The sequence below is a fragment of the Schistocerca americana genome, chromosome X (assembly GCF_021461395.2).
Source record: "Schistocerca americana isolate TAMUIC-IGC-003095 chromosome X, iqSchAmer2.1, whole genome shotgun sequence".
NCBI lineage: Eukaryota > Metazoa > Arthropoda > Insecta > Orthoptera > Acrididae > Schistocerca > Schistocerca americana.
This window is the reverse complement of record NC_060130.1, coordinates 581,574,156-581,601,541: the sequence shown is the minus strand read 5'-3', so window position 1 is coordinate 581,601,541 and position 27,386 is coordinate 581,574,156. Positions and strand designations below refer to the sequence as shown.

The 27,386-nt window shown below is 42.1% G+C and overlaps 1 protein-coding gene across 3 annotated transcripts in view; it reads left to right on the top strand.

The window, feature by feature from the left end:
* The window catches only part of LOC124554913 (epidermal growth factor receptor kinase substrate 8-like protein 2), a 197,047-nt gene that overhangs the window by 80,091 nt on the left and 89,570 nt on the right, over window positions 1-27,386 (top strand). Inside the window, exon 1 of one of the 3 annotated variants that reach the window (XM_047128601.1) lies at window positions 17,761-17,876. The exons of the other annotated variants lie outside the window; for them this stretch is intronic. The gene's annotated coding sequence lies outside the window, so the exon portion shown is untranslated. Of the gene's footprint in view, window positions 1-17,760; window positions 17,877-27,386 lie in introns of those variants that run through there. 3 annotated transcript variants of the gene reach the window in all.

The following is a 27,386-nucleotide window of genomic DNA, read 5'->3' as shown; positions in this document are numbered from 1 at the left end:
GTAATTCAACCGTTCTGCAGTGCTGAATAATAACTGTCCTTTGTCACTCATACGAAATAAATCTTTCTGTGTAAGAATTTATGCAAAAAAAAAAAAAAATAATAACACCGTACTGGCTATCTACATTGAACAAATATTGCATCGTCCATAACGGAGAGTTTTTTTAGGAATCATTAATAATCAACAGATAACAATAATGCTATGTTCTGGGCTAAACTTTATTCACTTTAATTACTGGTTTCGATGTCCATGCTATCCTGCTGATGATGATGGCGTAACCTTCGAAACGCAGAGTGGAGGAAACTAAAGTGTTACTATCACAGAACATGGTTGTTAATTTCTAAATAGGTTGATGACGGGCGTCATGATTACTACTGTCTTCCCTCTCGTTCTGCCGTGCTTTGTCAACGTAGAGTTTAGGTCATTCTTGAAATCAGGTAATACCGTAGCATCAAACTCAGATCATTCAAGGAAGATGTTTCGAGCAAGGGAATTTCAGTCAAGCTACATCACACGTTAACAACTGTTTTTACGCTCTCACGTTACCGGCGGATCATTGTAGGGCTTCTTCTCGAAGAAACAGAGTAAAATCAAAAAATCAAGTAGAAAATTAATTACGACTGAGAAATGAAATACCATCGCTGTCAGTTCTAAAAAAAAAAAAAAAAAAAAGAAAACAACATAAACGAATGTATTATCGTTTACTAAGTGGCACGCTGGTGTTTCTGATGATGGTGCCATTATAGTTTAGGAATATCGCAGCAACAAAAAAAAAAAAAAAAAAAAAAACTGCTAACAATAAAGGCTTGGAAACAAGTTATGACGAACAGTGTTGTGGATTATAGGACATTAGAATAATGTTTATTCTGCATTTCGAGTTCAAAATGGTTCAAATGGCTCTGAGCACTATGGGACTTAACTGCTGAGGTCGTAAGTCCCCTAGAACTTAGAACCACTTAAACCTAACTAATCTAAGGACACCACACACATCCATGCCCGAGGCAGGATTCGAACCTGCGGTCGCGCGGTTCCAGAATGTAGCGCCTAGAACCGCTCGGCCACTCCGGCCGGCATTTCGAGTTCCAGCGCCTAGAGATAAGTTTAACTTTACGACAATAGCTTATGGCATTTTATCGAATTCTTCTACGTGACAATCGTAGCAGTAGCGATAAGGCTGTCACAGCGTTATCAAGCAACCTTCAAACGCAGCTGCTGTTAATCATCGGTAAGCTTTGTTAAGGCGTCGGCGCTCCACCGCTTCGGCATAACGCGTCGTATGCCACTGATATCGCGCAGGCGCCGTACACTGAAATGTAAATGTGTTTTCATTTGAGTCACGCAAAAAGACGCTCGATATTATATATGGTATTCGACAAGACGTCTGATGGTCAAGGCATTGTATTTTGTTAATCTCCTACGGATTAAGGTTTTTGTGAGTGTTTCTTCCACACATCTTACTTGCGAAACACGTAACCGGGGAGTCAAGAAACTCGTTACAAAGTAGGAATTTTTGTTATGCAAACTGATATTTGAATGACTACTTTCAGTGTTTCGCTGAAGTTTGTTCTAATGGTACTGATGTAGCTGGTTGACCCTAGGGCTTGTGCAGAGGGTGGATAATAAGAGAAAAAGATTTTTCCGAGAAATTAGTGTAACTAAACGAGCACCAATTGTCAAAGTCTTTTGCTATTAGGTGCTTCACAGTACAGTTTAGAAACGGTATAGGTGGGTGCTGGACTACAAATCTTAACGTCCGGGATTCAGTCCTCAGTCAATCCTAGGATGTTTTTCTCTAGCTTATTGCTCTTTACACCTCTGGCAATGATTTTTCAAAATGCCAAGTTGCACCGTGGGTTAGATGTAGCATTTTAACTGGCTGGGTAAGCCATCTGATGTCGGAGGAAGCAAGGGCATACCACCTTCAATAGGATCGTACCTAATGAAGCAGTTTTCAAACCGACGTTCTGGTTGATGACAGCTTCACCTTTAATTACGTAGTGTGAAACTGACTTAATATCACTTAAAAGAACACAGAATTAAGTAGTACATTTCCAGTGAGGCATTAATCAGAAAGCCTGTTATTATATATTAAGGGAAAGCACGTATGAGATTATAGTGGCTTGCGAAAGTTACAGTACGAGAACGGCAGTTACAAGAAATAGCAGTCTGAAGTTATCTCTGAGAGGGATCTTCGGAGATAAAGAACGTTGCCATAGGTGCAGCCGTACAAATGAGGACACAGGTAAGGGAATATGCAATCAATACAGCAAACAAATTATTATAATTTCAGAAAAGCTGGAGATTCCATGCGGAACGCGTTTCAAGAGACGCCCTGAATAACGGTGGGATACCATCCTGATTGTCGCCCGCCATACGGCCGACAACCAGGAGTGATGATCTGCGGTGCCGTTTCTTTTCATAGCAGATCCCTTCGGTTGTCACCGGCCAATTTCACTGACATCGATCTTTTGTAGAATCGTGGAACATATTTTCTGTTCAGACATAATGACCTTTCTACACTCTGAGAAGTTCATCTGCAGAAACCAGCACGGCTTTAGGAAACAGCGGTCATGCGAGACGCAGCTGGCCCTCTTTGTGCATGATATACAACAGGCTCTAGATACCGGCTCCCACGTTGATGCCATATTTCTCGACTTTCGAAAGGCGTTCGACTCAGTTCCGCACTGTCGCTTGCTACAAAAAGTGCGCGCGTATGGTCTATCCGATGACATATGCGGTTGGATAGAAAGTTTTCTAACAGACAGGGAGCAGTATGTCGTCCTGAACGGGGTAACTTCAACAGAAACAAGAGTAACTTCAGGTGTGCCCCAGGGCAGCGTAGTAGGTCCTCTGCTTTTTATGATTTACATAAACGATCTGGTTGATGGTATTGACAGCGGCCTTAGACTGTTTGCCGATGATGCTGTAGTCTACAGGAAAGTAGTATCACACGAAAGTTGTGAACAAATCAATAAGGATTTGCAGAAAATAAATGCGTAGTGTAATGACTGGCAGTTATCTCTCAATATTAGTGAGTGTAACCTACTGCCTATAACAAGGCGAAAATCCCCATTAATGTATGAGTAAAAAAATATGATCAGTCTTTGGAAGCGGTAACATCAGTCAAGTATCTTGAGTGTGACTATTCGAAATGATCTCAAATGGAATGATCAGATTACACAAGTAACGGGTAAGGCGAACTCTAGATTGCGGTTTATTGGTAGAATCCTGAAGCGATGCAGTCCTTCAACAATGGAAATAGCTTACAATAAGTTAGTTCGTCCAGTCTTAGAGTATTGTTCGTCTGTATGGGACCCTTACCAGTTGGGTCTGATTAAAGATATTGAGAAGGTCCAAAGAAGAGAGGCAACATTCGTGAGTGGTACATTTAGCCATCGCGAGAGCGTTACAAATCTCTTATAAAGTTTGAAGTGGGACACACTTGCAGATAGACGACGCACTAAACAGAAGGGGCTGCTCACTAAATTCCGAAATTCAATCTTCACCGAGGACGTAGAGCATATATTATTACAACCAACTTTCAAATCGCATAATGATCATCATTCGAAGATAAGGGAAATAAGAGCTCGTACTGAGTCGTTCAGACAGTCGTTTTTCCCTCGCGCGATCCGTGAGTGGAACAGAGGGGGGGGGGGGGGGGGGAATATGACTTTGGCGCGAATTGTGCCCTCCGCCACACACCACTTGGTGGCTAGCGTAGTATATATGGTCAGGGATTTTCTCTGCCTCGTGATGACTGGGTGTTGTGTGCTGTCCTTAGGTTAGTTTGGTTTAAGTAGGGGACTGATGACCATAGATGTTAAGTCCCATAGTGCTCAGAGCCATTTGAACCATTTGAAGTATATATGTAGATGTAGATCCGCGGTTCCCTTACAGCACAGTGTTACGTCGATGATATTCTACGCTCCGTCCTGTTGCCATTCATGACAAGCTATCCTGGGCTTAAATTTGAGCAAGATAATGCCCGCCCGCACAATGCAAGGGTTTCTGCTGCTTGTCTTCGTGCTTGCCAAACTCTAGCCTGGTCAGCAAGGTCGCCGATTCTCTCCCCAACTGAGAACGTCTGGAGCTTTATACGTAGGGCCCTCCAACTAGCTCGAGATTTTGACAATCTAACTCGCCAATTGGACACATTTTGACTCGATATCCCTCAGGAGGACATCCAACAACTCTGTCAATCAATGCGAAGCCAAATAACTGCTTGGAGGTAGACCAACGTGTTATACTATTGACTCGCTCAGTTTGTGGAGCTCTTCTCTTGAATAAATCATCCAATTTTCTGAAATTGTAATAATTTTTTTGCCTGTACATATACATCATATCTACCGATTACCGTCCCATCCGAATAAGTCATCCGTGGTCCGTCTTTATGTGTATTTCTCTCAAAGATACGCTGCACAGAGAAGTATAACGTTTTCGAAGCCCCTTAGCTTTCTCCCATTGCAACGCAGGTTCATTTTGAAAGTGCTCAAGAAATTTGAGTCGGTGGCTTCGAGAGTGTGGCCGAACTCGGGGTATTATAGGGTCCCTTTCCCTTGTATTCACATATGGTCAGTACTGCTCCGCCCCCATGATGACGCCACAGGAGGGCACGAAACAGGGAGACTGAAAAGGCTGTTTCGGATCATGTTCAGATTTCGTCGAATAATTTTGCACGGTCCATAGTGGTTCCGTACTGTATACCAGAGCAAAAATGGCGTTCTGGCAGCAGTGTCGAATGTTGTCAAGACCGTCATCCTCATCGCACTGCCAGCTGTCGTTTTAGACCGCGAAATGTGTGGGAATCAGCACTCCAAGGGAAGGGGGTGTTCATTGACCTCCTGACGGCTTTACGTGTCGATTCTGAGCGACGGTTTGTCTGAAATGTTTTTCTTGGCCACCCTGTGGTTCAAATGGCTCTGAACACTATGGGACTTAACATCTGAGGTCATCAGTCCCCTAGAACTTAGAACTACTTAAACCTAACGAACCTAAGGACATCACACACATCCATGCCCGAGGCAGGATTCGAACCTGCGACCGTAGCAGTCACGCGGTTGCGGACTGAAGTGCCTAGAACCGCATGGCCACCGCGGCCGGCGCCACCCTATGAAAACCGCGTTATTTCAATGGTAGGTGTCATTATAACCTCCAGCCCAGAGGCGCCAAAAGAAGAGTGAAATGTGGATAAGAGCGGGTATGATAACCATCTCATCCTGTGACACGTCTAAAATGGCGTTAGACAAAGTTGTGGTGAGATGTGGTGCCAATGTGACATCATTAACCCATTTTACACCGTCGCCTCACATGAACTTCTATTTCATTTTTTCACTCGTTCCATTAATATTCGAAAGCGTGGTTGAAAATTGTCCTAGACTGGCAAATAACATTAATTTTAGTTTTAGATTTGTTACTCAATATCTAGTCCAATAAATAGGGCGGCGGGTAGGTACTAAATGTAGAGTGTAAATGGAAAACATTGTAAATGCCATTTTTTCGAGAAACGCGTTTTCAGTGCTGTTGTGTTATCGGTACTCTGTTGCATGTCTCTAGACTTGATCCAGGTACCAAACCATGGAGAAAGTCTTTCAAATATGCGCTAGTAGATGGCGTGTGGTCTTTGTGCCAAGCTGTGCTTCCCTCTGGGGTACCAAAATTTAAAATGTATGAGAAATTTAAAAGATATGAGAAAATTTAAAAGATATGATAAGTGGTGTTTGTTGACTACAGTTCTACTAGTTAAAAACCTAATACTGTATTTTTGTACTTGTATTATTACAAATAAAACGTAGTTACTCATTTTTAAGAATGTGGTTTTGTACACTTAACAAGTTGATTCTATCAAAGAAGGAAACAGTAACCAGCCACAGTTAGTAATGCTATTTATTTACGCGTTACCAGTTTCGAACCGACAGGTTCACCTTTAGGTTTATGTTTATGTTCACGTTTACATTACACTACATGAGCAGCCAGCAATGCCCGGGTATGTATTACTTCTAATTCTATTTGTCCCTCTCCTCCTTCCCACTCTCTCTCTGCCGTCTCCTTCTCCCACCCCCCTCTGTCCATCTCCTTCTTCCCATTTCTCTGTCCACCTCCTTCACTCCCACTCTCTGCCCATCTCCTCCTGCCCCTTTCTCTGTACATCTGCTCCTGCCCCCTATCTGTCAGTCTGCTCCTCCCCACTCTTCCTATCTGTCTGCTCCCCTCTACTCCTCCCCCCTCTGTCCTTCTCCTCCTTCCCCTCAGTCTCATCCTACCCCCTCTATCTGCTCCTCAACCCTCTATCTCCCCTCATCCTCTCTATCTACTCCCCCCTCTCTGTCCACCTCCTTCCCCTTCTCTCAATCAAATCTCCTCCTCCCCCTATTTCCGTCCATCTGAAATACCCATACCTTACTCTGTCCGTTTCCCCTTCCCCCCTCTTTCTCTCTGCCCATCCTCTTCTCCCCCATATCTGTGTCCCCCTCTTCTCCTTCGCCCATCTGTGTCTGTCAATCTCTGCTCCCCCCTCTCCTCCCCTGTTATCACCCTTACCCCAATATGAGGTTGTTCATTCTTGCTCCCACCGTATTTCTTTGCAGATAGTAAGTAAGATGTATACAAAGGTTTGTTGAAGTCGATCTAGGGGCTTAGGAGGAGTTTTTTTATCCGCCGCTTTGGCCGCATACGCACATGTTACATACATTTCACATATATTTAATATACCGGGTGATCAAAAAGTCAGTATAAATTTGAAAACTTTATAAACCACGGGATAATGTAGATAGAGAGGTAAAAATTGACACACATGCTTGGAATGACGTGGGGTTTTATTAGAACGAAAAAAAACATCCCATATTGCTAGACGCGTGAAAGATCTCTTGCGCGCGTCATTTGGTGATGATCGTGTGCTCAGCCGCCACTTTCGTCATGCTTGCTCTCCCAGGTCTCCAGACCTCAGTCCGTGCGATTATTGGCTTTTGGGTTACCTGAAGTCGCAAGTGTATCGTGATCGACCGACATCTCTAGGGATGCTGAAAGACAACATCCGACGCCAATGCCTCACCATAACTCCGGACATGCTTTACAGTGCTGTTCACAACATTATTCCTCGACTACAGCTATTGTTGAGGAATGATAGGGATGCTGAAAGACAACATCCGACGCCAATGCCTCACCATAACTCTGGACATGCTTTACAGTGCTGTTCACAACATTATTCCTCGACTACAGCTATTGTTGAGGAATGATGGTGGACGTATTGAGCATTTCCTGTAAAGAACATCATCTTTGGTTTGTCTTACTTTGTTATGCTAATTATTGCTATTCTGATCAGATGAAGCGCCATCTGTCGGACATTTTTTTAACGTTTGTATTTTTTTTTGGGTCTAATAAAATGCCATGTCATTCCAAGCATGTGTGTCAATTTGTACCTCTCTATCTACATTATTCAGTTGTCAAATTTATACTGACTTTTTGATCACCCGGTATTTCACGCATACCTGTATACGTATTTAACCTGTATTTCTAGCGAATTTCGCCCCACAGTTTCATTTTTACGTAACTCAATGTTTATGACGTCGTGTCTCCTGAACTATGTGCAGTACAACGAGATAGTTTTGTAGGCACATTCAGCGACATATGCAGATATTGTCTGCGAAATTTGTTGCGAGTAGAGTTAGTAGCAAAGAAGAAACAAATTTAAACGTCATGCGTGTTGCGGTAGTTTTTCACGCATCTCATTGTTCATGACGTCATATCTCCTGATCTATGTGTCATACAGTTATATAATTTTGTAGGTACATTCGATAGTATATGTGGATACTGTCTGCAAAGTGCGTCGCAAATACAGTTAGTAGTAAAGACGCAGTAAATTAAAACGTCATGCTTGATGCGGCAATTTGACTGCATTAACAGCGAAATGTAGTAGGCGAGAAACGTTTTTGCCTTCATAATTTTGTGGGTATTGTTAGCGAGAAAAAGTTTCTTAAACGTTTGAAATTATGTATAAAGTTTATAGCAAGACACCAAGTGCTCACATTCTCTGGATGAATAATGTCTGGGAATTCGCTCGCCGTGAGCTACACTTCGTTTTCACACCCACCCCTTTGATAAGTTGGTAAGTCCGTGGTTCGTATCCCCTCAGAAATTATTTCCATACAGTAAGTGATATGTGTACCAAGTTTGGTTGAAATTGGTCCATGGATTAGGAGGAGCTGTGGAACATGCATACACACATACAGACAGACTTACATTTTTATGATATGTTTGAATTTGTTATGTACATTAGTTGTTGAAAAAACAGCCAAGAACCAATGTAACCAACAACAGATGTAATGTAACCGTGATAAGGCCTCCGAAGATGAACCTGTTGGTTCGAAATGGATAAAGGTGCTATTTTCGTAATTAATAGCATTATTAGTAGTAGCTGGTTGCTTTTTTCTTCTTTGTAGGAGTCGACACGTAGAAACTTTCTTGTTTGCACCTAGAACGAATCATTTACTTGGTGTGGCACTTGCCTCTTAGAACGTTCCTAATAAAGTATTTATTTTCTAATGTCCCACATTATTTTATGCAGTGTTGAAGCGAACAGCATAATTCTGTGGTATCAGAATATCTTTTCAATTTGTCGGATACAAATAAGTTATGTACAAACAGAGATATATTGTTTTTTTGTTTCCCTGACAGAATTTACATTTGAAACTTAGAATGTATTCCATTTCCATTCTTTTAATCTTGATGAAATTCTCCTTTAAAGTGTCCTTCCTCGGATGCGTACGGAGACTTATTTTATAACATCAGAAATCAATGTGGAATAATTAAGCATATCTCTATTAATTTACAGCAGAAACCTACAAATCCAAATCTGGTGCTCGTCCAAGTGTAAATTTGTGAAAGGCCGGTAAAGTTTGCAATCTTTGTTGTTCTGAAGGTGGTGTTATGAAGGTGGTGTGATCATTGTGTGGCTGGATCAAAAAGTGATTCAGTTCAAATGGTTCTGAGTACTATGGGACCTAACTTCTGAGGTCATCAGTTCCCTAGAACTTAGAAATACTTAAACCTAACTAACCTATGGACATCACACACACGCATGCCCGAGGCAGGATTCGAACCTGCGACCGTAGCGGTCGCGCGGTTCCAGACTGTAGCGCCTAGAACCGCTCGGCCACTTCGGCTGGCAGTGATTCAATATCAGATCCATAATCGGAAAGGTCAGTGGCTAACGTGTTTCTCACTTACTGGTGTAAACATCTGAATAACTCTACACATTTCTTGTAAGATCTGACACAATTTGCTCATTCATTGATCACAATAACTATGACAGTGTATGTGCATTTCTTGTAGTCCCATTGACGACACTTTTCGCGTCTTTTGCGTTCAGGATATCGGTTTTAGCACAAGAGTAGCTTTCTTTCGACGCCCCTGTAGTAAACTATCAAAGACTAAATAACTTCCCACAGAAAATTGCGTCACTGGGCACCGTTTCATATTTTGCTAATAGAGCGACCAGTCTGGTTCAGCTTAGTTAGATTGTGAGCTCTTGAATTCTAACAGGGCGATCTACCATGATGTAAAAGATTCATCGTCAACTGGTTGAAAGTGTCCTGAATTATGGAGAGTGGAACTAAGTCCTGTTCCTGTTTAGCGCTATATTTCATACAGTTAACTCCTAAAAACCATAATTGTAGCTTGTATTAAATTATGCTTTTTCGATTACACAATTTTATATTTTAAATCTTCCACTACTCTTTTACAGTTCCAGTATTACGTAGGTGATTGCTCTGTTTCGGTGTTGTTTGTAAGTTTTGTCCCCCATTTGTTTACTAGCAGCCTGAATTCCTCTTATTGCCGATCAGTGAAGAGTTGTATGTCATCTTTACTGACAGTCGGGATGCAAGCATCAGCATTATCATTTTGTGAGCTGCTACTCCCACGCCACTGTTTACGCTAAATGGTCAGATGAAATGGATGCTGGTCACATCGTTTATGAACCGGTGACATTCATAACTTTTAATTACGGTCTTGTTTTTTTTCGAGATAGCTGTATTGAAATTTTTCATTATTGTATGCGAAGCTATTACGTACAACGAAATTTCAGTGTATTTATTCTAATTTCAGAAGTAATTATTTTTCAGTGGTAAGAAACGTAAAATTATCATCTACGCCTCATGCGTGTCCGTTATACACTAACCAGCTGATAAATGTGGACGGATGGAAATTTCGTTGTTCCTCAAAATAAAACGGGTCATCCACAAATTAAGTTCCAATACGGTGTTCAAAAAATTTCTCGTGGAACAACATAGCTTTTGCTATTGTTCTGTATAATTAGCTGTATTGCAGAGACACTTATCGAAGCATGGGGCACGTTTACGTCGATAGTGAAAATTTTCGCCTGATGATAAACAACTGGTGGCAGTAGCTTTTATTTCATCATTGTTATGAAAAAGAAACTGTCCTCATTATGAAACATTTTTCTTTGTAATCGCCATCACAAGCAATTCAACTAGGTTTCTAATATATTAAATCAAAGAAATCTCCATTAGCTGTTTTACAATTTTGGCAACATTGATGGTCTAGTGCAAGTGTCAGTGACAATAAGTAAGGTGGCGCAATGGTTAAGAAAGTGGATTCGCCTTCGGGAGGACCAGGGTTCACATCAACATTGAGCTATCCTGATACAGATTTTTCCGTAGTTTCTCTAAATAGTATAGGAGTAACGTTGGGATGGTTCCCCCGAAAAAGACACGGCCAATTAATTTCCTTCTACATCCCTGTCCAGTCCGAGCTTGTGATCCAGCTTCACGACGGGACATTAAACCCAAATCTTCCTTCTTCTCTGACAATTGAGGACTCTTATGGAATCGGTCAAACCATTGATGTCACAAGTTGTCTGATGTCCATCGAAATATGATACAGATAAAATGCGTACTGCGAACGTAATAGTTGCTCATCACGCTTCACGTAGCAGAGACATCACCAGGTTGCCTTCGGGTCTTCACATAGTGTGTTGGAGGTACAGACCTTTCTCTTGGTGTTATCTTTTTGAATGACGACATTAACTTTGTGTCCTTGCTTATTCTCAATTCCTCCGGTTCTGATTTACACACATTCGACGACTTTGTGCTAGCATCTGTCGTACTTTGTCCATGTTGACTATTATTATGTTTACTAACGGATCACCCGGAAGTATTCGCCTCATCAATCGCTTCCTTTCTGCCACGAAATACTTTGAACCAGTCGTAATCACATTTTACGCTCTTCACTAGCATCAGCATCGCTTGTACGTTTGTCATCGTTGTTCGCAGTTTGCAACAACACTACGTGGTTTACATCATAGCACTGTGACACTAGTTTCAGATTCTCTACGTTCAACTGACCGCGTTAAACGAATCTGCTTCAGCGTAGTGTATTCGGCACGTGCTATGCTTCTCAATATGAGCACGATTACACATTTAGATATTTGTTCAATTTACTGAACTTCTCAGCTGTACCTTGGATCTTGGATATACAACTTCAAACATACAGTGTTTCAAGAGTTTCTCTCGTTCAAGAACTTGTGCTGGTAATACAAGGAGTTCACGACCAGTAAGTTTGTAGTCTTCGCTGGAATACAGCTTGAAACGAATTTTGGGGAAGGACATAACTAGCGTACAGTTTATTATTTAAGTAGGACAGATTATGCTGAGTGTTTCGTGTGGCTGGTGTAGAGAAAATACCTACGCGTCTCAAAAAGAAAATTGAAAATATCTTCAGAAATGGTTCAAATGGCTCTGAGCACTATGGGACTTAACAGCTATGGTCATCAGTCCCCTAGAACTTAGAACTACTTAAACCTAACTAACCTAAGGACATCACACAACACCCTGTCATTCTTCAGAAATATTTGAGCGAAGAAACCTGACTACTCTTAGGGGTGATACCACGTTTTGTAATGCAGCAGGTATTACTCTTACGTGAATCGGCGAAATGCCTCGAGTAATGAGGGTAATGGGCTAGGGGCACTACATTAGTAGTGTGTGAGTAAGTTGAGAATCTGGATCTGACGGGAGGCGTGCGAGGGTAGTCCGTGCAGTTGCGATGGCCAATGTGTCCGGATGGTGCAGTAGTCAGCGCATCTGCCTAGTAAGCAAGTGATATGGGTTCGAATCCCGATCTGGCACAAATTTTCAACTTTCCATGTTGATTTAAATCAATGCCCATTCGAAGCTGATGTCTGTAATTCCTTTGTGTCTTAAGTCAGTTCTAGTTTTACATCATTGAAAGCTGTCAACTTTGTTGTTGCAGCCCATAATTCGCAAGATGATCTACTCACGGAGGTAGATAAGATTGGAGATCTCGCGTTTAATAGATTTTTCACTCGAAACTGTAGGACCACTTAATTAAGGGTAAACGAAACACAAAATTTTGTCGTAAAAAACTCCTCTACTTCGCTTCTCGTATTTCTTATGGACGTTGAACCTGTGACGGTGATTCAGATTGCGCGTGTTTTGTTTTGATACTGAGTCTAGTCGATTTACAATGCTTCTGAAGAACCTCATTTATAGTAGCTAGCTTTTGAGCCACCACAAGCTCATCCACAGATAGTGGGTAATAACAGTCTTTTTGTATTTTATACTACGTGCAGCTAGTCTCTGAGATCGTGGCGCTGGTGAAAATACATGGAATTATATAAATTCTACAGCTTTATGTATTCGTACATAAATAAAGAAATGTGATGTTATTTTCCACTTAAACTTCATGTAATTCCTGAAGTTGTAGGTGTGGCAATTGAAAATAGTCCATTTCACATCGACGTTAATAACGCGTCAGTTGTTTTAACAGCTTGTGTACAAACACTCGCCATGTGCGCCAAGAGTGACAAATTTTGAGTTATGACACTTTGCCACTTCACGTTCTTTGACATGCTGGAATCAGTAGCCGAATGATGTTATACATAGTTACACCAATATCATGTCATGTGTACAGATATATAGACGCTAAGTGAGTGGGTGTCTTGAGTAATACAAATATTTTTGGGATAGGGAGATAAAATGGGTGAGTTTTGTGGTGTCACCGCCAGACACCACACTTGCTAGGTGGTAGCCTTTAAATCGGCCGCGGTCCGTTAGTATACGTCGGACCCGCGTGTCGCCACTGTCAGTGATTGCAGACCGAGCGCCACCACACGGCTGGTCTAGAGAGACGTTCTAGCACTCGCCCCAGTTGTACAGCCGACTTTGCTAGCGAAGCTACACCGACAAATACGCTCTCATTTGCCGAGACGATAGTTAGCATAGCCTTCAGCTACGTCATTTGCTACGACCTAGCAAGGCGCCATAGCATTTGATATTTATCTTGAAGCCTGTACAGTCAAGAGAGATGTTCTACAATTATGGATTAAAGTTAAGTATTCCAAGAACTACGTTCTTTTCTTTATAGGATAATTACTTTACCTTGTTCCAGACCTCACGCCAATCTGCGTGAGCTTAACGCGTGCCTTTCGGCTACCTCCGAGTGGCTTGGCTTCTTGTCACGCCACTACAAGTTTTAACCATTTAATAGTGGGCAGCGTGTTCTGGTTCATCTCAGGTATCACAGATTTCAGTTGAGGCAGTTCTTTGTTCGATTCTTATATGCATAAAACGGCAGAATCTGTTAAGTCCAGTTGTTTTCACCGCCGACCATCTCAAACTGATGTAAATCATTAAGCAACCGCAAATACCCACTATCGAAATATGAGCCTGCAGTGACTATAAATTTGTTTACTCGAAGGAAAAAAGGTTTTTATAAATAGGTTATAAAGCAACTAGTTGCAGTAGCAACACAAAGCATCCCATGTACCGCAGTTTCGACCGATGTTGCCTTTAAAGTACTATGATGACATTTTATTCTTTAGCTCAGTTATCGTTGTTTCCCGTTAGTTCGACTTGAATGAAGTCTGTCTGCTTTTCAAGAAATTTTCTGTGCATTTGACATGAGACCTCGGAAGTTGATATGTAATGACTCGGTGGAAAGGTAAAATGGAGGCCGACAGATCAGAAGGCAGAGCGGCGAGCTGCTACTGAGGTCCGCCTGCGACTTCACTGGGAGGCTTCATTACAGCGCGACCGCTTAATGGAGAAGGGTGAGTTACCTTTCTCCAGGCGCTGGAGATCTGTGAAATTGACTTGGTTATCTAAGTGAAATGTGAAACTGCCGCGTGCCTGACTTTCATCTGCACTCTCCACAAACAGCGTTATCCAAAGTGGGAATTACGTAGCATGTTTGACTCAGGGATCTTCCTCGCAGTTGTGTACTTCGATGTGACAGAGTTACAACTTTTTTTGAAATACAAATTTGCAAATATTTAAAATCTGGTGTAAATATTGGCAGCTGACGCTAAATACAAATAAATAAAATACAGGAATTATCGAAAAGAATTATCCGATTTAAAAAAAAAATCATAACTATTATCTTATTTGAGATGTGTGCGTGAACAACGTACTCTTGGAAAGAGCAAACTCTCAAATTTTACTTGGTTCACGCTAGGTAGCAACAGTGTGCGCCCACTTCAGTTCTAGTAAAAATGGTGTCGGGACAACAGAAAGCGTTTTGTGCTCTACGTTTTGCGCAGTGCGGGTCAGTAATAACTGTTCAACGTGACTTCCGTACTAAGTATGGCGTGGATGCTCCTACAGCACAGAGCATTAGACGACGGCATGAACAATTTCGAGAAACAGGTTGCTTGTGTAAAAGCAAAATGCTGGGCCGTCGCCGAGGTCTGACACAGACGTCGAACGCATCCGCCATAGTTTCACAAGGAGTCCGCAGAAATCCGTTCGCCGTGCAGCTCGACAGCTCAACATGTTCCCAGGTCCGTCTGGCGTGTGTTGCGTCGACGCTTACACGTGAAAGCATACAAAATTCAGCTTCTGCAAGGTGTTCGCGAAGCTGGAAAACAACTAAGTGTGGAGTTCTGTAATTTCGTTCTTTGCGGGATGGCGGATGATAGTTTTCTTTCACTTTTGGTGTTTAGTGACGAGGCAACATTCCATTTAATTGGAAAGGCAACCCGTCATAATGTGGGAATATGGGGTGCGGAACAACCACATGAAATTGTACAACATGAGAGGGACTCTCAAAAATGTAATGGATTTTGCGCAATTTCACGGGAAAAGGTGTATGGCCCATTTTTCTTTGCCGAGAACACTGTTACAGGTTACAGGAGGAACATAGCTCGACATGCTTGAGAACTTTCTTTTCCCTCAGTTGGAGACTGATTAGAACGACTTCATTTACCAACAGGATGGGGCACCGCCACACTGGCATCTGGAAGTGCGAGAATTATTAAATCAAAGGATTACTGAATGATGGGTCGGTCGCACTGAGCCGAATCGTTCAGCCGTACATTACTGACGTCCAAGGTGAACGGAGCTGACTGTATGTGATTATTTCTTGTGGGGCTTTATAAAAGACTCTGTTTATGTGCCTCCGTTATCAACAACAATGAATGAACTGAGACATCGCGTAATACCAACTGTGAAAGCGGTAACTCAAGACATGCTCACTGCAGTGTGGGAACAATTTGAATACCGCATTGACATATATCGTGCATTTCAAGCGGGACATATTGAACACCTATGAAAAGGTATGAAAAAAAACGTTTTGAGTTTCCCGTTCATAAAAAAACAAAATTCAGTGTATATGTTTATTAGTTTCAGGAATATAGACCTGCCAAATCGGATGAGTCTTTTTGATGCACCTTGTGTGTCTGTTGTGCTACGTTATTTATTTCCGACTTGAAATCGAAACTGGTAAGAACTTAATGGGAGAAATAACTCCTCACAGCTTCATTATATGTCTCAGCAGTCCTATTTAGGGCCAACGTAGGGCAGTGGAGGACTCTGAGATCAGTAATAGTGTCATTGCGCCAAATGTAATACAATGTTGAAAGCTATTTCTGTTAATGGTATGAAGTGCATGCCTCCGTGCACCGGTAAGTACCCTGTGGGAAAAACTAGCATATGTAGACGTAGAAATAATCAAATAAGGTAACGTGACTTGAAGGGACATAATCGGAACGTCATCAGTTCCTTCAGCTGTCCTGTTTCGTGTGTTATGAAACGTATACTAACTCGATTGTGGCTAGTTGACGAGAATTACTGGAGATTGGAGGAGGAAAGGTAATTGAAGAGGTACGAAAGGGACATTTAATTTCGGAAATTTTCGAGAATTTCGAGTGACCTACTTCAGCAGTACGTCTATGAACCATGAAAACAGCGCTGGAACAACCACGGGTGGTCAATAATCGCGACATTTAACGTCGAATCAGCTTCGCCTGTGATGATGGAGGAGGGATACTGTTCAATTTACATCCATATTCGATAAGTAGCACGTGAAAGACGTCTCGATGCCGTCAGTGATGCGACTTCTGTCGTCGATGGCTGATGGCAGCCCAGAACCGACGAAGACGCCCTTATTAACAGCACGCCGTTGATACCAACAACGATCTTGAGCTGTCGGACGTACTCACTGGAATCTAAATTACGGGAAAAATAAGTCTGGTTCAGAGATAAGGTTTGGCTCAGATCTCTTACATCCATGGATCCCATTTGCCATCGGGCCGGTAAGGTGATTCGGTAATGACATGGGCGTATTTTCATCGGATATTGTGGGGCCCTTTGTAAAGCTGATTCGATCGTTGAATGGAAATTTATATGCTTAGCTACTAGAGGACTTCATCTTTCCGTCCAATCGTAACATCTGTGGGATTAAATCTGCACCATGGCTCTGAATCAAGATCTATCGCTATTGATTTGGGTAGTGTATTTTCACTAGATTGATCTCTGTGTAAGAATTTGTAAGGAAACTAAGTTGTTAACGTCTCGTCGATATAAAGTTTGTCAGGGAGGGAACTCCAGCTTAGCTGGACAAGAATGAGTAGGGAAATAGCGTTGTTGACACAACCGCTTTGGCATTCACCTCAACTGACTGTGAGAAACCAGAGGAAACTTTGAACCTAACTTCTGTCGATGAAGAGTCCATTCTCTTACCCACTTTACCACTCCCCTCGGTGGATAAGAAAGTGGCAAAAAACTAGTTTAAGTACCGGGGGACTATGACTATCAAAAGTGGACCTGTTATAAATTACAAGCAGTGTCCTACCATTATGAAATGAACGACCTGTCGTTACCTGAAATTGCGGAAGTCCATGGCTAACGTCCCTGATTATGTTCTATGAAAATCTATTAATTTAATTTTTGTGATTTCCTAAAATTTTCGGCGTAACTAAGTTTCCGGATTGTAAATGTTTATCTTGTATAATGTACCAGCGAATTAAGATTGATCGTGATGATGCACTGCAAAAGTTTTGCCAGTAAGTATTTTTCCGTTTCTGTTTAAAGATGCAGAAGAGTGTGCGTTACTTGCGAAGCACAAACTTTGGGAGTAATCTTTCTGATTACGTACGGCTTAGTTAACGTTTCTCACACAGGACACCTTTACTCAGGTCGAGTAACCGTAGGAGAGAGGAGGCAGTGAAGAAGGGTAGTTTCCTATGTGTTATTGGCAGTGTTATAGCAACTTTACAACTCGTATGTTACCGTGAGACAAAGTTCAGTGTGAGACACCGAATTTACATACTAAAAAATTACACACTTCCAGGAGCTTACGGTTTTGCAATACGGGAGAAGAGGCACTGCTAATACGCACACAGGAAAGGGCAGCCAGCAATGGCCGCATTTCTACTTATCTTGCGTTATCATATCAAATTTGACACACACACGCCTGGCTCCCTGTCAGGCGCCTGATGTGATCTGAGGCAGTTTCGATAACGTGCTCACAAGAATACGTCTCTTTAACGGCGAGCACGAATTTGGTCAGTGGCGATGCAAAACCTCTACTAGCCTATCCGCGACATCTCTCCAGAGGTAGAGGTAAGGCCGAAATAGTAATTTATCTCGCATTTACGCCACTTAATGTTTGTGACTGTGGTCGTAAGTGTGGCCTTTTTTCTGTGTAAACAAACCTTTGTTCCCAGTTCACTCACAGTCTCGATTGAATATCGTGTTTTTTTTATTTTTATTTTTATTTTTTTTTAAATCTTGCCTCTTCACACCCTTGAGCGGCCCTAACAGCACTATCGATTTCTTGAGTCAGGTCCACGTGGTCTGTTACAGCTGTATCCATAGGTTAGCAGCCAAGCCCGTTTTATCGTGTGTGGAATGACTGTTTTGCTTCAGAAAGGGGGTTTTAATAAATATTTGCTCCTGTAAATAATGTAATGCAGTGGATGTTTTCTGTATTATTACTACCTGATTTTCCTAGCAGTTTGCATAGAATTTCGGGCTGTTTTTATTTTTATGCAATTTATAGTTTCATTCTATCTGTCAAGCTGCCTGTTGCTGAAACGGTTCACATTACTGTGCAATTTTTACTACAATTTGTTTCTTCACAGATTCATAAAACCAGAACTTTGTAATCTTTTTCTTCCAGTTTCGCGCGCGCACTCTAATGCATAATATCCCCCCCCCCCCTCTCCCCCTGGTGTAAAATATATATTTTTCCCTTGACGTTCGAAAACTTTAACCCTGTCTTTTGCACTTCATCTCTTGCTTATTCGATTACGAAATGTAATACTATTTCTACGTCTGGTTTTGTACCGGGTGCTGTTTAAATCTCACCTATTCATGTCATGAAGATCTGTTTATGCAATCAAAAAAAAAAAATTAAACTCGTTCTCGTCACCTGTAAATTCTCAGGCTTTTCTTTCCGTTCAAACCGAAACACGCCGTCTGCTAATTTCCACACCATTTTTCGCATATCTGTTGACCTAACAGCCATGTGTTACACACGTTTTCTGTTCATATAGTTTCCATTGTCTTATTTCTTTACTGCATAAACAAGATCAGCATTTGACATTAATTTCGTATTATATAATAATGTTCCTCTACTGGGCGCAGAGGTTTGATTCTTACTGAGTTCACTGGGTACTCTTTCCAAAGTTTAATGCTTTTTGTTTTCTTGTGACTTCGAGATATTCACTCTTAGTAACCTGACGATTCTCTTATGCGTCTTACTTACACTAACCATATTGTGATACAAGATTGCAAGAAGATACAACAGAATGTAATCTTGAATATGTTGTCGCATGAAGATAACTTTTGTATAAAATTTGTTTCTGTAACACATATTTTTAGCAGGTAACATCGGCTTTCTCAAATTCCAACAATACAGTTAATAAAAGTATATTACCCAAAAAAGGTAGACGATTTTTATCGTTTCATGTTAAATAAAGTTAATCGACAATGCTTACTTTCTTCTTGTCGTCAGACGTATGCTTTCATACCGTGGCGCATTATATTTCGTAACCCATTGCCTGAACCACACCCAGATTTCTGAAAAACTGAATTGAATTTATCGCATGTGTACCAAGATGTTTCATACAGATTGTAAATTACATTTGCGGTAAAAGCAAACGAATCACATGCTTGTTCCCCTGAAAGATAATAATTATCGACAATAAATTCGGTAAGATTAATACGAAAGTCTTAGATAGCAAACATGAGGTAGCGCCATATCTCAGGAAAAATATTCAGCAGAGAACGCAGCTATATCACGATAACGTTTTGAATTATTTTGAAGTGAACGCCGTTCTTTTTCGTGTGTGGGAATCGAGATTTTATTTTTTTGTCTTCGAAGAATTTAGGTCTCCGTAAAGATTATTTTTGCCGACTTGATAGTTTATATTTCGTTTAGTGTTAGGCCACACCAAAGTATCCACAGTGTTTTTTGAAGTTTCTGGACTAAAGCAATAACAAATACAGAATGAAAAAGATGTGGGTTTTAAATGTTTATTTTCTCAAAATAGGGGACATTTGGACGTGATTAATTGCTCAGCAAGAATTTTAAAGCCTTACACGACTTCAGAAATGTCTCCCCTCTCAGTTGTCTCTAGTTATTATTATTTTCGGAGATAATGGCTACGTTTGTGAACCGTAATTTTGTGGGATAATTATTTATTTTTGATCTCTGTTACCAGTCGCTTTTATTTTTTATGTTTAATCTAACATAATACAACGCGTTTCGAACGTTTTCTGTTTATCATCAGGCGTTTATACGTACATACATACAGAGAAATGTTACTTAAAAATAAATTGTCTTCAACTAAATTAACGTAGAACTTTTTGTTCCTTGCACAATGGACAAAAAGTTCTAGGTTAATTTAGTTCAAGACAATTTATTTTTAAGTACCATTTCTGTGTATGTGTGTACGTATAAACGCCTGATAATGAACAGAACTTATTCGAAACGCTTAGTATTATGTTAGATTAAGCATAAAAAAATAAAAGTGTTTGGTAGCAGAAATAAAAAATAAATAATTCTCTCTGGTTAGTCGTTCACAGCCCTCTGGATATCTTGAATAGAGTTGACTCGTAACCCTTGGGGAGTATTTTAAGTTTTTGGACGCAGAAAATAGTCGTGAATAAAGTGAATTATGCAACGCCGTGACGCGGGGGGAGGAGGGGGAATCGCGAACGAAATTCTTGGATTGGAACAAGCGTTTTATCACTCCTTGACAGAATTTATTGTTTGGGAGTTATGAATTCTTTGTGAACGACGCTACTGCAACAGAAACACATTATCTACGCCGTTCTCGCCGTGGAATTTTGAAAGCCTGTGTTTTTTTCGTTTTTTTTTTCGGGTATTTTACTGACAAATTCGGAAATCTGACGTTTTGTTTAGGGATCTTCAGTCAAACGCCAAGTCTTGTCATTAGCAATAATGGGCTCTAAATAAGTTTTCGTCGCGGTCAGTCATGGATAACAAGTCCTGGCAAGCCTCAACTAGGTCGTCCATTTGCTCCCGTGCCAGAGCAGGCTATACAGATCTTTCACACAGCTTGCGTTTGTTCAGATCTTCATCCATGATTCTAAAGCCAATTCTCTTCTGATGTTTAGGGTTTATCACCCGAGGCGTCACTTCCCGGCCCTCTTTTATCAAACTAGCAGCAGCTGAGATGTTATCGTTGGTCCGAATTGGTGTTTACCGAGCCTGCGTTTGCCATATTTCCCTGTCTACTGTTCCTCACGAAAACGCCTACGCCACTCAAAACCAATTGTCTGAGTCAGTGCTGACCCACTCTATGACTTCTGAATCACTTAACTGAAAAATTAGCTCCGCAGAAAACTATCTATTGTTCCTCTTCATCTTACACATCCTTAGTCTGACACACACACACACACACACACACACACACACACACACAAACACAAACACACGCGTACGTCTACCAACAACCAGCTAATAACAGACGCCGTCAGCTTCAACAACAAGGGATAGAAGGATAAGTCTGATTTCGAACGACGTAGTTCAACTGTCTTGCGATAGACGGGGTCAAGGGGACACCTGCAGAAACATCACTCCAGGAGCACATTGTACGAAAACGTCACTTTATTTCGTAGTGATATTTCAACATATGGTGAAGTTATAGTGTTGGTACGGTAATCTGATTTGTTCTTAGTGCTAAATAAAGCACAAGCACACACACACACACACACACACACACACACACACACACACACACACACACACACATATATATATATATATACAGGGTGTTACAAAAAGGTACGGCCAAACTTTCAGGAAACATTGCTCACACACAAATAAATAAAAGATGTTATGTGGACATGTGTCCGGAAACGCTTAATTTCCATGTTAGAGCTCATTTTAGTTTCGTCAGTATGTACTGTATTTCCTCGATTCACCGCCAGTTGGCCCAATTGAAGGAAGGTAATGTTGACTTCGGTGCTTGTGTTGACATGCGACTCATTGCTCTACAGTACTAGCATCAAGCACATCAGTACGTAGCATCAACGGGTTAGTGCTCATCACGAACGTGGTTTTGCAGTCAGTGCAATGTTTACAAATGCGGAGTTGGCAGATGCCCATTTGATGTATGGATTAGCACGGGGCAATAGCCGTGGCGCGGTACGTTTGTATCGAGACAGATTTCCAGAACGAAGGTGTCCCGACAGGAAGACGTTCGAAGCAATGGATCGGCGTCTTAGGGAGCACGGAACATTCCAGCCTATGACTCGCGACTGGGGAAGACCTAGAACGAGGACACTTGCAATGGACGAGGCAATTCTTCGTGCAGTTGACGATAACCCTAATGTCAGCGTCAGAGAAGTTGCTGCTGTACAAGTAACGTTGACCACGTCACCGTATGGAGAGTGCTACGGGAGAACCAGTGTTTCCGTACCATGTACAGCGTGTGCAGGCACTATCAGCAGCTGATTGGCCTCCACGCGTACACTTCTGCGAATGGTTCATCCAACAATGTGTCAATCCTCATTTCAGTGCAAATGTTCTCTTTACGGATGAGGCTTCATTCCAACGTGATCAAATTGTAAATTTTCACAATCAGCATGTGTGGGCTGACGAGAATCCGCACGCAATTGTGCAATCACGTCATCAACACAGATTTTCTGTGAACGTTTGGGCAGGCATTGTTGGTGACGTCTTGATTGGGCCCCATGTTCTTCCACCTACGCTCAATGGAGCACATTATCATGATTTCATACGGGGTACTCTACCTGTGCTGCTAGAACATGTGCCTTTACAAGTACGACACAACATGTGGTTCATGCACGATGGAGCTCCTGCACATTTCAGTCGAAGTGTTCGTACGCTTCTCAACAACAGATTCGGTGACCGATGGATTGGTAGAGGCGGACCAATTCCATGGCCTCTACGCTCTCCTGACCTCAACCCTCTTGACTTGCATTTATGGGGGCATTTGAAAGCTCTTGTCTACGCAACCCCGGTACCAAATGTAGAGACTCTTCGTGCTCGTATTGTGGACGGCTGTGATACAATACGCCATTCTCCAGGGCTGCATCAGCGCATCAGGGATTTCATGCGACGGAGGGTGGAAGCATGTATCCTCGCTAACGGAGGACATTTTGAACGTTTCCTGTAACAAAATGTTTGAAGTCACGCTGGTACGTTCTGTTGCTGTGTGTTTCCATTCCATGATTAACGCGATTTGAAGAGAAATGATAAAATGAGCTCTAACATGGAAAGTAAGCGTTTCCGGACACATGTCCACATAACATATTTTCTTTCTTTGTGTGTGAGGAATGTTTCCTGAAAGTTTGGCCGTTCCTATTTGTAACACCCTATATATATATATATATATATATATATATATATATATACTCTGTGGACTAAAAAGCTCTATTCATCTTTAAAAAGGCTCTTTTTGTGACTGGTAATATCAAAGGATGCCCTCAGTTAATGGCGAGATGAAGCCTTGCCATTGTTAAAGACGAAATTGATTGACTGTCTTGGTAATACCATGACCTCAGGGCGCTGTTTTTTTCCATGACTTTCACGTTTGTTATTGTACTTTCGTCAATCGCTATCTGAAGCTCAAACTGACAGGGAAGTTCGTCGTCCATCTAAAATCTTCCGCTTTTGATGACACTAAAACGTCAATTAAATAAATTTAGTAAATCTTCAGGTTGTAATGGCGTTGTAGCTGCGAAATCTCTTCTAGAGCATGTAATCATGTTTGAATGTCTTGAACAATATTTCAGTAACGTAATTCGTCGCTATCATCAGCTACTACCGGTAATTCAGTAGTATCAGTAGCACCTGATCATGGCGTCGACCTATGTCACCGAAATATTGTACGAGCAAGACTTGCACGTCCCGCTACATGTCGGAGAATTGGTGTCGCAAATGAAAGTAGCTTTGCACCAGAGAGAAATAATATTTCAGTAGCCCTAAAAACATGTAAATAACGACTTGTTGTATCGAAAACGTGGGCTTTTTAGTAAAACGTCAAAATTGCTGAAAAGTTTCTTTTATTAATCAAAACACCATTCGGTATCATTATTATATAGATGATATGCACTAAATAAACTTTCGGTTGTTTTTCTATCAGGTGCTTCAGCGGTAAGGTTAAAAGTAAACTTACAGGGCATTTTTCGCTTAAAGACTCTTAAGAATTAGATTCTTTTCATCTTGTTGGAGTGGGAGCGTGAGCGGTGACAATTTTATTTCGCGAAGTGTTAGTGTTTTCGATGTAATTATTAAGTACCTGAAAAATGTATTATTATGTTTATGGTGTTGATGATGTGGCCCACTCCGCTTGAATGCTACCAAAGCGGTCTCACAAGTTTCAGGGTTAGTATCTGAAAGCCGGCCGGGGTGGCGGAGCGGTTCTAGACGATGCAGTTTGAAACCGCGCGACCACTACGGTCGCAGATTCGAATCCTGCCTCGGGCGTGGATGTGTGTGATGTCCTTAGGTTAGTTAGGTTTAAGTAATTCTAAGTTCTAGGGGACTGATGACCTCAGAAGTTAAGTCCCATAGTGCTCAGAGCCATTTGAACCATTTTTTTTAGTATCTGAAGCCGGATGACCATCAACAACAGCGTCTCATACCTTCACTCCGGGTAACACTTGGCGGATATTTGAAATGTAAGCTAGGTAATTGACGTTTAACCACATGCCGTCGCCTGTCCTCCTTTTTTTCACCAACCCCATTTTCCTGGAAAAAAATTATTTCGCCACCGAGATACCAAACAGGTGCTTGCTGAACGAGCGCCACCTGAATAGGTTAGGTTAGGTGAGGTAGCTTGCACCAACAACACCCTCTACTGCAGTGGTTGTCCAACTTTTTCTTCAAGAGCCAATACTGACACTGTGGAGGAGCACATAGGGCCACATATGTACCAGTTTTATTGTTGATTGGTAACCTACGTAAATTAGCGTGTTCTGATCCCCCAGTAGACTAACTTGGCGACCGACCCGAAAATGCTGATTGTTAAAAGTCGGCACCATTCGGAACACTACATGTTGACTGGTCTGTGTCAGACTGCTGTAAATTCAGTGATCTAACTTTTGTGACACTGTAGTTGCGTGGTTAAGTTGATTGGTTGGTTGGTTTGGGGGTGGGGACCAAACAACGAGGTCATCGGTCCCATCGGATTAGGGAAGGAGTGGGAAGGAAGTCGGCCGTGCCCTTTCAACGGAACCGTCCAGGCATTTACCTGAAGCGATACAGGGAAATCACGCAAAACCTAAATCAGCATGGCTGGACGCGGGTTTGAACCGTCGTCCTCCCGAACGCGGGTACAGTGTGCTAACCGCTGCGCCACTTCGCTCGGTTTTAATTTAATGTTTCTTGCTACAAGTAAGTGCCGAATTTGAAGATGATCGTCTTTGTATTGCGCATTCATGAAGACTTCCGTGTCAAAATTTATACCATAGTAGCTAATTGGTAGGAGTCACGCATGCCCGTGAATTCAGTGCCGGCAGACAGTCAATAAAACATTCCCCGTCTCACATCATGTAACCCCGCAGTTACTCCTTTGCCCCCGAGGTAAGCAGCCAACTCAACTCAGGGACAAATTCACCGATATTAATTACACTTAAGCATATCTTTAAAACATTACTATCTCTGTATTTTTGTTTGTTACTCAGAAGGAAAACTACACTTTTACGAAGCTCCTAACGTTAGTTCATGTTTTTGGATTCGGCTGTCAGTTGCTAGCTGGATATTATTATACACTGAAGAGCCAAAGAAACTGGCACACATGTCTAATATCGTGTAGAGTCCCCGCGAGCACGTGGAAGTGTCACGACATGACGTGGCAGGGACTCGACTAATGTCTGAAGTAGTGCTGGAGGAAATTGACGCCATGAATCCTTCAGGGCTGTCCATAAATCCTTAAGAGCACGAGGGGGTGGAGATCTCTTCTGAACAGCACTTTGCAAGGCATCCCAGATATGCTCAATCGTGTTCATGTCTGGGCAGTTTGGTGAGCAGCGGAAGTGTTTAAACTCAGAAGAGTGTTCCTGGAGCCGCTCTGTAGCAGTTCTGGACGTGTGGGATGTCGCATTGTCCAGATGGAATTGCCCATGACCATCGGAATGCACAATGGACATAAATGGACGTAGGTGATCAGACAGGATGCTTACGTACATGTCACCTGTCAGAGTCGTATCTAGACGTATCAGGGGTGCCATATCGCTCCAACTGCTCACGTCCCACACCATTACAGAGTCTCCACCAGCTTGAACGGTCCTGCTGACATGCAGGGTGCATGGATTCATGAGGTTGTCTTCATACCCGTACACGTCCATCCGCTCGACGCAATTTGTAACGAGACTTGTCCGACCAGGCAATATGTTTCCAGTCATCAACAGTCCATTGTCGGTGTTGACGGGCTCAGGCGAGGGGGTAAAGCTTTAGTATCGTGCAATCATCAAGGGTACACGAATTATCCTTCTGCTCCGAAAGCCCAAATCGATTATGTTTCGTTGAATGGTTCGCACGTTAACACCTGTTGATGGCCCAGCACTGAAATATGCAGCAAGTTGCGAAAGGGTTGCACTTCTGTAACGTTCAGCGATTCTCTTCAGTCGTCGCTGGTCCCGTTCTTGCAGGATCTTTTTCCGGCCGCAGATATGTCTGAGATTTGGTGTTTTACCGGACTCCAGATATTCACGGTACACTCGTGAATTGGTCGTACGGAAAAATCCCCACTTCATCGCTATCTCGGAGATGCTGTGTCCCGTCGCTCGTGCGCCGACTATAACATCACGTTCAAACTCACTTAAATCTTGATAACCTGCCATTTTAGCAGCAGTAATCGATCTAACAACTGCGCTAGACATTTTGTTGTCGTATTAGGCGTTGTCGTTCGCAGCGCCGTATTCTGCCTGTTTACGTATCTCTGTATCTGAATAAGCATGCCTATACCAGTATCTTTGGCGCTTCAGTGTAAAATACGGCTGTGAACAGAGGGCCGGCTGTGAACAGAGGGCCGCACGGATGCTTGACACGGCTGCATGCAGCCCGCGGGCCGCGGTTTGACGATCTCTGCTATACAGTCTAAAGACTGTCTTACCGCTAAAACATGTATCTCATCTACGGGCGCGCTATGGTCATGTAGCGTTGTGCTGCAACGTTATCACTGATGTTAGTCTGACTCTGCATACGTCTGTCGCTATCCCTCTTACTTCGTGACTGCAACTGTCATTTATTATGTAGGAACCAGGACGCTTAAGCACTAACAGCTACCTCATCTTTAGGAATGGCCATGTTGTGGTGCTTCCGTGCTTCAGTTAGAGCGGGCTATCCGCCAGTTTGTTTCCTCGAATAGAGCGGTACTGGAAGATTCTTACGCGGAATGGCCTCGCCACCACTCTCCAAGTTTATGTTTCTCGTAATTTTCTACAGCTGTCTTGTGTAAGTCATTAAAGACGAGTGAGGAACTCAAACGTGTCTTTGAGTTTATTATTCTGTGCAATTTGAAGGATGAGCCACAAGATTTACATTGCTGCCTCCATAACTGTGCATCCGAGCTCAACCTCTACAACATGAACGTCCAAGTAATATTTTCTTAAGATTATGTAGACTGGACG